This window comes from Cornus florida, unplaced genomic scaffold (assembly GCF_030987335.1).
Source record: "Cornus florida cultivar Cherokee Brave unplaced genomic scaffold, ASM3098733v1 CherokeeBrave_3.0.0_Hap2_Chr06, whole genome shotgun sequence".
Taxonomy (NCBI): domain Eukaryota; kingdom Viridiplantae; phylum Streptophyta; class Magnoliopsida; order Cornales; family Cornaceae; genus Cornus; species Cornus florida.
The window spans coordinates 89,825,184-89,837,238 of record NW_026775576.1 but is presented as its reverse complement, the minus strand read 5'-3'; positions in this window follow the sequence as shown (position 1 = coordinate 89,837,238).

The following is a 12,055-nucleotide window of genomic DNA, read 5'->3' as shown; positions in this document are numbered from 1 at the left end:
TTTCCAATGATGAATTGTTTTGTCCGGAAAAAAGGTGATGGAAAACATTGAGGACATGAAAAATAAATAAAAAGATGTGGTGGGGAGCAAAAAGAAAAGTGAAGGAAAAAATTTGGAGGAAAAAAAAATTATTGAAAGAGTAGAAATGAAAATGAGAAGAAATAAAGAAAAACCCTTGGGTTGTGAAAAAAAAAAAAAAAAAACACAACAACAACAACAACAACAGTGTCTTCAAATTCTAGAAGCCGAGTCCTAGAAACATTGAGGGGGACGGGTTAAGCTCTAAGGGAGTCACCTATGGAAGTAACCCGTCCTTTGTGATTGGAGATCCCATTAAGGCGGTTGAACGAGTAAAAACAATCCGCGCTGCATGAACTCATAAATAACACTTTTTTATGTTTAGGGGGGTTTCTCATGAAGATTTTTTCCTACACGTACATCCCTAAGTCATAGTGCTTGTAACGACCCAAACCCGGCGGCCCGGATTGCTAATCGGGTCCTTACCCGAACCCAAGGTTACACAATGGTACTATGGTCATTTCATGTCATTACAATAATTCTAGAGTCTATAGGGATAAATTGGTCATTACCTATGGTCAAATAATGGTTTAAGGTCTAACAAGGGTCAACCAGTCATTTAGTACATTTATTATAGCTTCACAACTCATTAGGGGTATAAAGGTCATTTTACTTTTTCAAATAATAATAAAAAACCCAAAAAGGATAAAATAGACTTTTACCATGGCCAAATAGTCATATGAAACCCTCAGGGGCAAAATAGTCATTTTTGGTCAAATTACAACATTCATACCCTTCGGGGGTAATTCTGTTATTTTTTAGGGTCATTCTATACTTTAGTTAGGGTCTGGGGGTCATTGGGTAATTATATTAAAATATAGAGTCCTTGTGAAAACATAAGTTCATCTAACTAGTTAGAAAATTTCTTCTAATCGGGTAGATGAATGGTCCAGTAAGCTTACTAGATTTCATATCACATCTAACCGGTTAGAAGATTTCTTCTAACCAGGTAGATGAATGGCCAGTGTAACAACCCACTTCACCACACGGTATGATATTGTCCGCTTTGGACCTGAATCCGCAAGGTTTTGCTCTTGAGCTTTACCCCAAAAGGTCTCATACCAATTAGAGTGACACACCTACATATAAAGACTTCACCTTTCCCTTTCCCTTTCCTTTTTCCAAGCGATGTGGAATTGTGCACCCGTAGTTCGCCAGTGTGGTAACCTGTCAGTGTCTTGCACCCGCTCACGGCATAGCCGCCCACAGGGTCATCACAATGAATAATTAATATTAATCATCTTAGATGATATATATATACATACACATATATTATATAATATATAAATATGTATAATACCATCCATAATAATTTTTGATTATTTAAATCATATATATACATATATATCAATATATATATATATATATACACACACACAGATCCCTAAATCTTTTCTAGCAGCTACATGGTTTTCCATACGTCTGCGCTGCACCAAATCAAGTTTACTTTGATCAAGCCACATCTATGGCTTAGATATGTGGCACGCCAAATCTCCATGGAACCGCCTACACTAGATCAATCTACTTTCATTAAAATTATCTAATGGTGTAGATCAATGAGTGCACCACCTTCCCTTGCACACAATCACACAGGATAACACCCCCTTTTGACCCCGTGTATACAATATAAACAATATATATATATATATATATATATATATATATATATATATATATATAAAGTAATTTTCCAGTAAATATAGGAACATAAAACTAATAAATTCCTTAAAATATAAAAAAAAAAAACCAGAAAAATTCTAGAAAATTACAAAAAATTCCCAGAAATTTTATAAACCCAAAATAACCCTCTTGGGTCATAGATTAACCTATAACTTGATTTTAAAATATATATAACACTTATATATACAAATAAATCCGATAATCTATAAATCAAATATAATAATTTATGCTTTTAATTATTCTGAACTAACCATGATTTTAAGCAAATAAAATTAATCCAAACATTGATACTTAAAGTGAAATACTTATGAGTTCTAAGAGGAACGTTAGAGAAGAACTCGCCTGAAAGTTTCGAAACGAAACCAGCGCTTACTATTCCGATTAAATCCCGATTTAATCAAATAACATTAACTTAATGTATTTGATTAATCCGTTCTAACCATGATTTAAATTAATAAATTAATCTAAAGTCTTGATACCCAAGGTGAAATACTTATGAGTTTTAAGAGGAAAAATAAAGAAAACTCGCTTGAAGGTTTCGAAACGAAACCGACGCTTACTATTCCAATTAAATCCTGATTTAATCAAATAAAATTAACTTAATGTATTTGATTAATCCGTTCTAACTATGATTTAAATTATTAAATTTAATCTAAAGCCTTGATACTCAAGGTGAAATACTTATAGGTTAGTGTATTATATTGTGATGACCCTGTGAGCGGGTGTGTCGTGCGCGGGTGCGAGACACTGACAGACTACCACACTGGTAAGTTACGGATGCACAATCCCACATCGCCTGGAAAAAGGGAAAGGGAAAGATGAAGTGTTTATATGTAGGTGTGTCATTCTAATTGGTATGAGGTATTTTGGGGGTAAAGTCCAAGAGCAAAACCGTAGGGGCTCAAGCCCAAAGCGGATAATATCATACTGTGTGGCGGAGTGGGTCGTCATAAATGGTATCAGAGCATGACCGAGCCGGAAGTGTGCCGACAAGGACGTCGGGCCTCTAAGGGGGGTGGATGACCCTGTGGGCGGGTGCGAGACACTGACAGGCTACCACAATGGCGAGCTACAGGTGCACAATCCCACATCACCTGGGAATAGGAAAAGGAAATGTGAAGTGCTTATATATAGGTGTGTCACTTTAATTGGTATAAGGCCTTTTGGGGTAAAGCCCAAGAGTAAAACCGTGCGGGCTCAGGCATAAAGAGGACAATATCATACTATGTGGTAGAGTGGGTCTTACAGCCAGTGACTAAGCAAAGTAACATTTCTTTTTAAACTGGTTAGAAGTTTTCTTCTAACCAGTGTAACGACCTACTCCATCACATGGTATGATATTGTCCGCTTTGGGCCTGAGCCTGCACGATTTTGCTTTTGGGCTTTACCCCAAAAGGCCTCATACTAATTGAAGTGACATACCTACATATAAGCACTTCACATTTCCCTTTTCCAGGCGATGTGGGATTGTACACCCGTAACTCGCCAGTATAGTAGCCTGTCAGTATCTCGCACCCGCATATAGGATCATCACAATCCACCCCCCTTGGAGGCCGACATCCTCGTCGGCACACTTCCGGCTGGGTCAGGCTCTGATACCATTTGTAACAACTCACTCCACCACATAGTATGATATTGTCCTCTTTGGACCTGAGCCCTCACGGTTTTGCTCTTGGACTTTACCCTAAAAGGTCTCATACCAATTGGAGTGATACATTTACATATAAGCACTTCACATTTCCCTTTCCCAGGCGAGACACTGACAGGCTACCACACTGGCGAGTTACGGGTGCACAATCTACCCCCTTGGAGACCCGACGTCCCCATCGGCACACTTCCGGCTGGGTCAAGTTCTGATACCATTTGTAACGACATATTCCACCACATGGTATGATATTATCCGTTTTAGGCCTGGGCCCGCAGGTTTTTATTTTTTGGCTTTACCCAAAAAGGCCTCATACCAATTGGAGTGATTCACCTACATATAAGCACTTCACATTTTCCTTTCCCAGGTGATGTGGAATTGTGCACCCGTAGCTCGCCAATGTGGTAGCCTATTAGTATCTCGCACCCGCCCACGGCACACTCACCCACAGGGTTATCACAATCTACCCCCCTTCGAGGCCCGATGTCCCCGTCGGTACACTTCCGAGTGGGTCAGGCTCTGATACCATTTGTAACGACCCACTCCACTACATGGTATGATATTGTCCATTTTAGGCCTGAGCCTGCACAGTTTTGCTCTTGGGCTATACCCCAAAAGACCTCATACCAATTGAAGTGACACACCTACATATAAGCACTTCACCTTTCCCTTTCCCAAGCGATGTGAGATTATGCACCCGTAACTCGCCAATGTAGTAGTCTGTCAGTGTCTCGCACTCGCCCACAGGGTTAAAAGGGGTGGATTGTTTTGTAACGACCCACTCCACTACATGGTATGATATTGTTGGCTTTGGGTTTGAGCCCGCACGGTTTTACTTTTGGACTTAACCCCAAAAGGCCTCATACCAATTGGAGTGACACATATATATAAGCACTTCTCCTTTTCTTTACCCAGGAGATGTGGGATTGTGCACCCGTAGCTTGCCAATATGGTAGCCTGTTAGTGTCTCGCACCCGCCTGCGGCACACCCACCCACAGGGTCATTACAATCCACCCCGGTATGATATTGTCCATTTTGGGCTTGAGCCCGCACGGTTTTGCTCTTGGGCTTAACCTTAAAAGGCCTCATACCAATTGGAGTGACACTTACATAAAAGTACTTCACCTTTCCTTTACCCAGGCGATGTGGGATTGTGCATCCGTAGCTCGCCAATGTGGTAGCCTATCAGTGTCTCGCACCCGCCCACAGGGTTATGTAATGACTAGAACCCGGAGGTTCGAACCGTTAGCTGGGTCCTTACTCGAATCCGAGGTCATCTATGTCAAACCCATCATTTCAAGCTTCAAAACATCACCCTTAGAATCATTCCTAGGTTATCACATGGTTTCAAAATGAATCCCAGAGGTTAAGAATGGAATACCAAAGAAAAAAGAACAAAGAACCCTAAAGTAGGTTGTAATACCCCTAGTTTCCAAAGGGATAAAATTGGCATTTAAGTTTTATTTTATGTGCAATTGTAAATTGATTTTTTTTGTGAATTGTAGCTATGTGTGTTTCGTTTGTTTTATGTTTAAATAATTTTTTTTTGGTGTTTAAATAAATTAAATGTTTAATTGTGTGTTTAATGTTTAAATTGTTTTTAAATTGAATATATATTTATATATGTTTTTATTTGAATTAATGTTAATTGAATTACTTCTTAATTTAAGTTTTTTTTTGGTTAATGGAAATTAGGCTCGGATAGTAGTGATGGATCAACCATTTGGGTTTCATGGATTATTCGGATAGGAGGGTGATAGGTATAATTATTACCCATGGAAGTATATACATGTATATATGAGTATGTATGTATATAGGGTTAGTTTAATGGTTAGTATTTATTAATAATTAAACTGGGGTTATCAATCCTAATTTAATATGTATTATAATTTTAGGGTTTCGTTTTATTCTCACGAGTTTTTTCGGCTCCTTTCAGAATTTCAGAATTCTATTTAGGTTTTCCGTAAGCCTCTATAAATACAACATTATATTGTCTTAGGGTTTTGGGAAAAATAAACACAAACCCTATTCACCAACCACGAATAGTGAAAGTAGAGGGACGTGAGAACAGAGGGTGAAACAGAGAGTTTAAGAGAGAAACTGAAAGAGAAGAAGGTAGGGTTAGGGCCAAGGATTGTGAGCCGGATTAAGTAGGAAGCTTGAGGGCTGTTCGAGGGTTAGAACCAGAGCAGAGGAATCCTTGACGGCGGTCACGATCGCTGGAAAGTCTAGGAAGAAGACCGACGTTGAAAGGTTTCCAACCGAAACCGGAAGGCAAGTTATTTTCTTTCTCCTTCCCTTTGGCTCGTGTTCTGTGCACCTAGGTAGTCTTTAGGGTTTAAGATTCCTAAGTTCTATAGTGAAGAGGAACAGAGGGGTTGGAATAGAACTGTTGTTGCAAAAATAGTTTCAGTTTTATTTCCTAACGCGTGTTAGTTTAGTAGTGAATTTAGCCTCTGTAATTGATTTTAATTGTTGTTATCAAACCATGGGGATGCTGTTGGGTATTAATAGGACACCTAAGATCAGTTTTAGAAATCAACGGAATGATAGAAATAGGCCGGAGATGAAGCAAAAGGCCGGAAACGAAGAAGAAATTGAATTGAGGCTCTCACAGGGGAAAAGAGACGGCTCCCCCATGGGTAGAGCCACCTCTAGAGGAAGAAGAGCAGCCTCTTCTTGAGAGGCGGCTCTAGGCTCAAAAGAGCATACTCTTTAATAAGTAGAGCAGGCTCTCTTCAATTCTAACATTCTGATTTTTTTTTTTTACGAACAGTTTGTTACAGATGGAGCATGGGAAATATTCTAATGACTCTGGGGTTTTACAGAGGGTTTAGGAGGTTGGTTTAAAGTGTTATTAAGACCCGAAATTGGTTAAGGTTTAATTCTAAATTAACGTAACAAACCGTATATAATTTATGCACATTGTATACGGTTAATGGATGGATGAAGACTTAATTGCTTAAGCTTATTTTTAGGATTCCAGTGGGATTTAATATGTTTATAAAATTGTTTTAAATGCATTATAGGGTCATATATGTATTGAAGTTGATTTATACATGCTTTGGAGGCTAATTGTTGAAGTATTAAATTCTTTATGCAATTATATGTATTAGAGCTTGGATTTAAATTGTTGAAGCATTAATCAATCTTTTGCAATTATTTTAGCAATATATTGGACTATAATATGATTATAGAATTTAGTTAAATGCATGATAGAGTCATAGATATATTAAATTGGATCATGCATGCCCTGGATGTTAGTTGTTGATTTATTAAAGCATTTCTTACAACTATATGGTTAAGTGCTCGGACTTAAATTGCTGAAACTTTAAACATTTTGCTGCAATTATTTGGATAGTGGTTTTGGTGTGTAAATTATTGAACTGTTATATATATGTTGTAATTTACATGGATATTGGTCTGGTTTTAATTGCAGAATTGGTAAATTATATTCTGTTAGTTACGTGGATATATACTAGAATTTTGAATTGATGAATTTATTAGATCTTGTCTCGTCAATTACACGGATGGATTCTAGAATTTAAGTTGATGAATAATTAAACATTATCTAGTCAATTACATGGATGTATCTTGGATTTAGTTGATGAACCGTTTGAAATCTGTTTTATCAACTTGTGGATTATGTGGATGTAATTTGATGTACTGTTTGAAATGTTGCATCATTTACGGATCATATGCATGTATGCACAGGTATGGGACGGTGTCATACGGAGGGATGGATTAGGTCACAACGCTAATTCCTACCCATTTATACATACAGAATGGATTAACTAAAACAGTTAAATCCTACATGGTTTCATGTCCTGTTAACTAAAACAGTTGAATGACATACTTGATGATTGTTTATATTTATGTATTAAGAAGGATAGGGTTTTAACTAAAACGTTTAAATCCTGATTACATGGTGTGTCTTGAGCAATGAACTGTTGACCGGCACAACATTGTACTTGGAGGGAACTTATATATATAATTGGGATAGGGATTTAATTAAAATATTTAAATCCTAATTTTATGTCGTGTCATAGCAACGAATAGTTGAGTGGCACTACATTGGTTTGAATGGAAATTTATATATATAAATTATGGTACCGTGATCTGAGCTTGAGTCTCATAGTCGACGGTTAGGGTGCGTATATGCAGTTGGATGTGTAGTTAGCTATGTTGGTTGAGGTATACCCTGTTAGGCTTAGGTAGTTATGTCCACTCATGTGTGTATTGCATGTTGCCTTCTATTCAGGTTGAGACCCTCAGCATAGTTTAGTGAGAGTCCTGTAGTGTGGATATATATTTATCTATTACGGACTATATAGATATGGTTGAGACATCTAGGATGTATCTGCATATTGGGTCTCTATTTAGATTATAGTTAGGATAGAACTTGTTCGTAGGCCTGACCCACTATTATTTTTCAGGTAATGGACGGTTCCAGATCTAGATCTTGTTCATGCTGAGCAGAGACGGCTTCTCATTCTTCCGATGACATAGGAGCTTCTTTATGATTTAGCAATGGAGTTCTTCAGTTGATGATTTCAGTGTTGGAGTGTTTAGGGGTCCACCAGATGGATTCCCGAGTTGTATTAGAAATGGAGAATTTGGATGTATCAGAATAATTCTTTATTAATTTAATTTTTATTCTGAGGTTTCAGTATTTGGATTATCATTCTAGTTTTTTTTCAGCAAATTTTTATTTATTCCTGTTTCCTTATTTGTATTCTGTGTTCGTTTATTGCTAATTGGTTTGATATCCTCGGGTAATCGGGCGTGGGCCTGGCCAACCCGCATCCGAAAATCCGAGGGTATCACACAGGTGCACTTTAGTTGACAGAAGTGGAGCTTTGGTCGGCTGAAGCAGGCCCTTCAAAACCGGTCGACCAATACTTTTCTTCGGTCGACTGAAAGTGAGATCCTGAGAGCTTGAGGAAGGTTTGGTCGACCGATGAGCCATTTTGGTCGATTGAAACAGGAGATCCCGAGAGCTGAAAACGGTTCGGTCGACCGATGAGCCATTTCGGTCGACCGAAATGACTCATTCGAGTCCCGATCCTGCAATTGATCTGCTGCACATTGGAAATGAAAGGGAAACTGAAATAGAGACTTTACAATGATCCTAACTCGAAATAAGTCACCAAAATCGAGTTATTTAACGGCTGCAGACTAGGATACCAACACATGATCACATAAAACATCATTGAAATTAATTACACGAGTTTTAAACTTATGCTTTACATCATGGAGAATTTACATCAAAATGAGTTCAAACTTTCAGTTATATTCCCATTTACAAACAAAATGAACCTAATACATTTCTTCTCATGTGCTTTACAAAATAAGTTCAAGCTCTACAAAAATACTTCCAAAGTGCTCTTCAAATTCCTTCAATTCAGTGGTGGATTTTCGTCCGCCGTTTCTTTACCATGACCTAAAAAGATGATAAGTAGAGTAGGGTGAGTAAAAGCTCAGTAGATGGCACTTAAGACACGCTTCTTGTGTCCCCGTAAACCCACAACAAAGAATAGAACAATGGGAATGGGGATCATACCATATCGGGATATAGCAACATACTAATCAATCTCAAGTATAAACAATGTAATGCAATGAAATGCAATGCATGCCGATGTCACTCCCCATTTTCACATTCAAAACCATCACTTTCAAATGGTTAATATAACCCGCCATTTGGTGACCCCGCAGCGACACGAGAGAAGGATTGACTAGTGTCCCTGACCCTTGATACCCCCACGACGTCATTTTGGGCCCAGCTAGCTTAACCACGCTAGGGCAATCTCCCTAGTTCCCTCTAGGCTATATTAACCCTCCGGCCTTTTGGTACCCCCGCAGCGACCGAGTTTTCACAAAACCAATTCATCAAAACCTTTGTCCCAAAATTCTCCATTTTCATTTCAAAACAATTTTCTCCATTCATGTCCCATGGTATGCATGTACATCATGTTCTTAATGTCATGGATATGAGGGCTTTTATACTACATAATTGAGTATACTCTACAAGTACTCTAAAGAAGTTACACATGCCATCACATATCATTTCTAGCAAGTTCTATAACAATATAGTCATGGGAGATCAACTATTAGACAAAGAAATTAACCACACAAGCATGTTCTTATACAATTCACATAGCAATTAATTCACATGTGACATTTACATCATCTTTAGAATATAATTCACCAAGGAGTAAGAAAAACATGAATTAAGAACCCCTACCTTGATTTGGTGCAAAACCCTCAAATGGGTCAAGAAATTCGAAATCCCTAGGGAGGCTCAAAGCTGAAATTGTTGGTACTCACGCGCAGAGCTCGTCGTGCTCTCCGTTTTGCCTCAAACGACACTTAAAAATTCCAAGTATTGAAGATGGAATCAAAGCTTGAAGTTTGAAAATCAAAAGAAAAAGAAAAGAAGAAGAAATGAAGGAAGAAGAGGAGGATTACGGGGAGAGAGAAAGTGATAGACCAAAATGGTCTCTAAGCCACTAAGTAAGTGGGTGGTAGGTCCCACCACCAACATTTCTTTTCCCTTTTTCTTTTATTTGAAATTCTACACCACAAAAAAAAAAAAAATATATATATATATATATATATATGCACCATCATAAAAATGCCACTTAAAACAAATAAAATAAAATGTGTGAAATGCAAATGGACCCAACCAAAATCCCATACGAAAAACGTGAAAAGACGAGAATGCCCTTGCGGCAACAAAAATTCCAGAAAAATGAAAAATGCTGAAAATTGGAAACGTCACAGGTCATCACAACCGGGTACATGAATGGTCCAGTGGAAAAAATCGTAAAAAAATCATATCTAACCGATTAGAAAACTCTATCTAATTGGTTAGATGATGAAAATCATCTAACCTCTTCTATGTCCCATACATCTAACCGGGTACATGGAATCTTCTACCCGGGTAGTTGAATACACAAAAGCCTATCTAACCTGTTAGGAAACTCCTTCTAACCGGTTAGATGAGAAGAACTCATCAAATGAGAAGAACTCATCAAAACAACACACTACCTATTCATCTAACCAGGTAGATACCCCCATCTAACCTATTAGATGATACCCAATGATGAAAATAACGAAATTTATGCTTCCCAAACCCATTCCAGTGCAATCCCAAAACATCTAAACATGAAATTAAAATTCCATGGACATCATCAACTCCTAAACATTTCATAGAATCGTCAAAATAACATCTTTTATACATCTCTCGTGAATCAAAATATATGAATCGTCTTTACACGATTTCAAGAAATTAAGTACATAAACGAGGCCGCCATGGCCGTAAATACAAGGTTACAATACAAGAAAATAAACATCCTAGCGTCGTCTAAGTCCGTAATTGCAAACCTTACGCCAAATCTTCTCCAGCTTTCCTAAAAATGTTAAAGATAAGGGGTAAACTCAACAGCTCAGTAGAAAGGGCCTAAAACACCGGCTTTAGACTCCTTTGAGTCGACTAGCAAGAAATGGGAGAGAAAAAAGTTGGGATCATTAATTGGGATGTCAAAACCGCAATCAATATAATACATTCACAACACATTCTTCACAAAACTAAACCATGCATATGAAAGAAATAATGACATGAATGCAACACCATCCCGACATGGTCCCAACCCGTCCAAACTCACACTGAAAATCGTTAACCGACTTTACGGAGGCGAAAATGATTATTCATCCCTAGATCCAAATCCGGCAACTATTTAGGGCTTAGCAATCAACGTTATACGTCCAAATTCAGCACGCGCTCCCTCTAGGTCTAATTAGCCTCGGAATTGCAAAACCTGGTTCCTTTAACAAAACCATTTTTTCCCAAAACCTTTTTCCTTTCAAAACATTTAAAACATTCTTTCTTTCCATAAAACATTCCAACACAAATCGTGTGATGACCTTTCCACCCTAAATTCCCCAACCATGTCCATTTCATGAATGGAATTATGCATTTTCAATATTAATAATTTTCATGCTTTGCAATTCCATTAATTTAAGCTATCATGCTCATCACAATTATTATCATCACCATTATCATAAACATGTTCTCAAGAAAACACTTATACATATAGCATGCTTCTCAACAATTTACCTTCAAATACACAACTAACATCACATTTACACATAATTTTAGCACATAAGCACATAGATCATGCTTTTCAAGAAATCAAACATTAAGCTCAAAAAAAAGGCAAAGCATAATATGTTAGACCTCCCTACCTCAAGAAAGCAATTCCATTGCCAAAAATTCAAACTTAAAATCCCTCCAAATGCTAGCAAGACCGGTGTCAAAACATTATCCTCACCACGATCTACACTTTCCCTAACTATGGCTCTTCACAATTCCTCTTATAACATGGAGGAATCATAAAGAGAAGGAAGAGAGGAAAAGAAAAAAAAAGTGGAGGAGAAGAGAGAAAGAATGCCGAATCGGAGAGGGAGAAGGAAATGATGTAGGTGGTGGCGGTTGGTGGATATATAATCCAATATGTGGCCCAAATTAAGTCTTCCACCATTAACTTGTCTTTATACCAAATTACCCTTCTCAAACCAACCAATTTCATACATGCCCCCCCCCCTTAATTAACCTTTTCCACTAACCAACATGAATATACATATATACA